We start from the raw sequence: 5,649 nt of genomic DNA, 5'->3' as shown, positions 1-5,649 counted from the left end.
GAATGTTTCAGGGTGTACTTGCCAAACACCTCTTTACACTGCAGGCTTCCGAGGGTTTTTGTTTGTAGCTAAAGGTACGTGTGCTTAAGTGGCGGCCCGGGGGAGGCTGGGGGAAGATGTTGTAGTGTGGAGATGGAGGAGTGGAGGACGGGACGAACAGGAGGAGAGGGTGCTGGCGGAGGTAACTAGAGGGAAGGGAGGAGAGCTGAAGGAAAGATTACAGGGGAAGGCAATTGAGCTTTGCCGCTTTGCATTGGTGATGTACTGCGTGGAGAGAGAGAGAGAGAGAGAGAGAGAGAGAGAGAGAGAGAGAGAGAGAGAGAGAGAGAGAGAGAGAGAGAGAGAGAGAGAGAGAGAGAGAGAGAGAGAGAGAGAGAGAGAGAGAGAGAGAGAGAGAGAGAGAGAGAGAGGTCTAAATAGATACAGACGTGCCCACTGACTCACTCGCTGACTGACAGCCTAAATAAGATTGCCATCCATCCATCCATCCATCTATCCATCCACCAGAGAGACAGACGAACAGACAAACTAGCAGACACCCAAAGAAAAACAGAAGCAACTAAACAACCAACGGAAGTGGAGTAGTGAACTGTAACAAGAATCACACACTAGAACACCTTATCTCATTCATCTTTACCTCCTTGCTCTCAATCCTCAGCACATCGAACACCCACCTTCCCTCCTCCTCCACCCTCCTCCACCCTCCTCCTCCTCCTCCTCCTCCTCCTCACCTGCGGCCAACCGCTCCCAAAACCTGCAGCACGGCATTAATTTCACATTATCCAACATTCCCCTACAAGGCCTACGTGCCCGATCGTCCAGAGTGGAAAAATAGCTACGTGCGAGATGGCATGATGCTTCTCCACGCTCCAGCCTCCGACCTCCTCCCACACGCACGCAAACACGCACACACGCAATACTCTCTCACTGCCTGATGCACGCAATCAAAGCACCCTCGTTTTCATATATTATTCTCCTATTCTCTCTCTCTCTCTCTCTCTCTCTCTCTCTCTCTCTCTCTCTCTCTCTCTCTCTCTCTCTCTCTCTCTCTCTCTCTCTCTCTCTCTCTCTGGAAACGCATTGCTCGCAGTTCTCTTTCTCCTATCTCTATCTTCCCATTCGGAGTAATTTCTTTTGTTTCTTCGTGCTCTCTCTCTCTCTCTCTCTCTCTCTCTCTCTCTCTCTCTCTCTCTCTCTCTCTCTCTCTGTCATTCCATGCATTTGATCCGTTCAGAAATGCTCGCAATGTTTTCTGATTACTTCACACAAATCTACACTTCATCACCCAGTCACTTATCATCTCAAGGTATCTCTCTCTCTCTCTCTCTCTCTCTCTCTGGAGCACGCACGCACGCACGCAGGTGATCAATAATACAAAGGTGATTCCGGCAAATATCATGCATATCGCGAGTCAAGATAAAACACACTGATAGCCAGGCACCGATAGATATTCCCCGCGACAGATGAGGTGTTATTGAATCCCCCGCAGGTGACTAATTAGTACACGTCGCCTACCTGTGTCTAGCAGTGACTGATAGCTTTGTGTTCCCCAGGGTAGTGACGTCACCTGCTCCACCTGACGTCACTACAAAGACACCTGCGTGCTTCGTGACGCCACACAGGGTTTAAAGGACTGGTAATGAGTGTGACGTCAGGTGTCAACAAAGGGTTATGTCGCGTGCATCAGACTGACGTCACGGTGAGCTGTCCAGGTGTTGTGATGACGGCGTTTGGCTTTTTGTTTTTTCTTTCATTATTCATAGGGACCTAGTTTCTCTTTGTCACTGTCTGTCTGTTTCTCCCTCTGTCTCTGTCTGTCCGGCTTTCTCTCTCTCTCTCTCTCTCTCTCTCTCTCTCTCTCTCTCTCTCTCTCTCTCTCTCTCTCTCTCTCTCTCGTTACACCTGGTTTTCCATAGGTGAGTTTGGTGATAGGAAAGGGAAGCCAAAAGAAGAGGGAACAGAAAACTAAAATAGTAAAACAGTAGAAAAATGAGAGTGAAGAATTAAAAGAAGAAGAAAGACATCAAATCCAAACAGGAAATGCTACAAATGCCAATTGCCAACGCGCAGCGAATAAAAAAAAGCAATAGGTAATGGGACTTTCGTCACATTCCTCCCTTCGTGCGTGTCACAAAAAACGGAATGCAAGTCTTTCAGCGGCATCATATTTCCGCGAGGACCTGGAGCGAAAAAGAGGAAGAAGAAGAAGAAGAAGAAGAAGAAGAAGAAGAAGAAAAACTAGCACAAAAAATACACATGAGAAAGAAAAGGAGAAAAAAGAAAAATATATAAGGACGCAAATTTCTTCAGGAAAATGAGAACATCCGGACGACGCTCATCGATGCAATCCATGCGAGAAGACTTGAAAATGTATTCCTGCTCCTGCTCCTCCTCCTCCTCCTCCTCCTCCTCCTCCCTGCTTGCGTTCCCGACGACCGCGAGAGTAAGAAGGTGAACCATCCAGCCAGTGACCCAATCTTCCCGAAGCCTGAGAGTCGCCCTTCACTTTGGTTCATCCTTCCCCCGCCACACGGTCGCCCCTGCCAGCCAGCCACCACTGCGCCTCGCCCCTCAGCACCCGTGGGCATGGCTGTGTGATGCCCCGGCCCCTCGCAGCCCCGGGCGCCCAAATGATGCCTCCCGTCTACGCTGATTTATGCTGCGGCGGAAGATAGTCCATGCCAGACGACCCACCCGAAGGCAAGATGGAACCGCTGCCCGCCACTCCCTCCTGCTGCTGCTGCTCCTCCTGCTCCTCCTGCTGTTCTTTCTATTCCTCCTCATAGCTATCATCGCCTCCTGCCCTTCTCTTTCCCGTCTCCTGGCGTTGATGTTACTGGTGTTGCTACTGTTTCTACTTCATTGTATTATTATTCTTTTTGTTTTCGTATTCTTCATGTCATTCCATCATCCCATTCTTCCTCCTCCTCCTCCTCCTCCTCCTCCTCCTCCTCCTCTTACTCCCACTCCTCTTGATGGATGTGACCCTAAATGCAACACACACACACACACACACACACACACACACACACACACACACACACACACACACACACACACACACGCATACAAAAACACATGCAGTCAAAAAAGTAGTGAAAGAAAAAGAGTACAAATAAAAATAAATAATAGACGAGATAGTTACAAACACCGCGTCCTTACAAGGCAAGGGGGAAGTCATTGAGTCTCTTACCTGTGTGACGAGAACCATCCCAACCATCCCAACCATCCAACCTTTTAACTTTTCAGCCATCTAACCTTGCAACCATCCAACCATCCAGTCACCCAGTCTTCCAGCTACCTAACCTTCCAAGATGCAGAGCCGCGCAGACCCACCCACACTATTGAGAAAAAGTTCAATCTGGTATAACCTTGAGTAAAGAAAACGAAAAACTGTGTGTGTGTGTGTGTGTGTGTGTGTGTGTGTGTGTGTGTGTGTGTGTGTGTGTGTGTGTGTGTGTGTGTGTGTGCCAGTTTATTTATTTAATTCATTGTGCTTATTCATGCATTTCGTGTGCCAAGTTTGAGTTTTCCCAGTAGTATTTATGTAAGGAAGCATAGGGCACGTACTATCTAGTAAGTGTACGTACGCCAACCTTCCGAGATGCAGCGGCGCGAAGACCCAAGTACGTGCGTATGTGTGTATGTACAGGCCACGTATTTAAGAGTGTGTACCTTTCCCCTGCTGGTTCATTAAGTACCTGAGCTTATTACAACGTTAAGTGGGTGCTAAATGAACGACGCCAGGTAGGATAAAAGATATAATATACTTTCTCTCTCTCTCTCTCTCTCTCTCTCTCTCTCTCTCTCTCTCTCTCTCTCTCTCTCTCTCTCTCTCTCTCTCTCTCTCTCTCTCTCTGTGCCTTGAGGGGGGAATGAAATGGAATGTTACTTTATTATCATGCAGGTTTGATATAATAGTAAGTTTGGGAAGGTTCAAGAATTTTTTTTTTTTTGTGTGTGTATAAGGTGTGTGAAAGGTTTTTGCTCTCTCTCTCTCTCTCTCTCTCTCTCTCTCTCTCTCTCTCTCTCTCTCTCTCTCTCTCTCTCTCTCTCTCTCTCTCTTACAGCAAATGAAAAATAATACATAAAAGAAAGAGGTATTTAGCCAAGAAAATTAATATATGTGGAAGATAATTAGATGGAGAGAGAGAGAGAGAGAGAGAGAGAGAGAGAGAGAGAGAGAGAGAGAGAGAGAGAGAGAGAGAGAGAGAGAGAGAGAGAGAGAGAGAGAGAGAGAGAGAAAACTGGGATGAAAAATGCAAAAGGAAAAATAAATGCGAAAAAAAGAAAAAAATAAGGAAAGGAACGAAAGAGATTGTGAAGATAAAGCAGTCACAATGAAGAAGGAGAAAGAATAGGAAGAAGGAGATGAAAGAAGAGTGACAGGAGAAGAAGGTAATGAAGGAGAATAGAAGAGAGAACGAGTAAAAACACACGAGAAATATAGGAGTGAGGGAGATAAAGAAAAAAAATGCCAAAGATGAGGAAAAAAACGAGGGGAGAAAGAAATAAAGAATAGGAGATAACAGGAAAGAGTAAACAATGAGACGGAAAGAGAGACAGAAAAAAATGAGTAGATAAAAAGTCAAATAAAAAGAGACAACGGAAGGGAGGAAAAATAATAATAATAGAAAAAAAAAGACAAGAAGAATTGAAGAGTGAGCGAGAGAGGGAGGGAGGGAAGGAGGGAGGGAGGGAGATAATGAAGAAAGATGAGAAAGGAAGGGAGGGAAGAAGGGAAGGAAGGGAGAAAGGGGACCAGTGATTTATGATTGAGATGAGATGTTTATAGTTACGCTGCTTAATTAGGAAGCATTGTGGCCCTTCTCCCCCCTTCCCCCTTCCCTCCCTCCTCTCCTCCCTTCCCCCTTTCCCCCAGCACCTGCCGCACGTTCCTCAGTCATCTAATTCGGTCATTAGTTGAGAAGGGATGGAATGAAGGCGCGGAGGAGGAGGAGGAGGAAGAGGAGGAGGAGGAGGAGGAAGAGGAGGAGGTGGCTATTGTTGTTGTTGTTGGTTATGGTAGTGGTAATGGTGGTGGTGGTGGTGGTGGTGGTTGTTGAATGTTTATTTTTCTTGTTTGTTTGTTTGTTTTGTTTGTTTTTGTTGTTCAGTGCTGCAATTTATTTTTATCATCATTAATTATCAACTTGTTTGTTTGTTTGTTTGTTCGGTCGTTTGGTTTTGTTGTTGGAGTGCCTGCTGCTTTGTTATCTTTGTTATCATTATACTTGTTTGTTTGCTGCGGTCATAAAGTGCAGTGCTTCTTGTCATTCCTGTCACCATCATCATCATTATCATCATGCATTAGCAGTCCTCATTATCATCATTATCGTCACTATTAGTCTTCGTTGTCAGCATTATTAGTCTGCATTATCATCATTTTCATTACTATTAGTCTTTATTATCATTATCATCATTCCTTATCATTCACTATCAGTCTTCGTAACTATCAGTCATCATAACCATCATTATCAGTCTTCATTATCATCATTACCATAATCATCACTATCACTATCACATAATTATCACTATCATCATCATTAACAGTCTACATTATCACCATTATCACCATTACTATCACCATTACCATCATCATCACCACTATCAGTATTGGTTATCATCATTATCACCCTTATCGTCATC

The sequence above is a fragment of the Scylla paramamosain genome, chromosome 20 (genome assembly GCF_035594125.1).
Source record: "Scylla paramamosain isolate STU-SP2022 chromosome 20, ASM3559412v1, whole genome shotgun sequence".
Lineage (NCBI taxonomy): Eukaryota > Metazoa > Arthropoda > Malacostraca > Decapoda > Portunidae > Scylla > Scylla paramamosain.
This window is presented reverse-complemented; position numbering follows the sequence as displayed.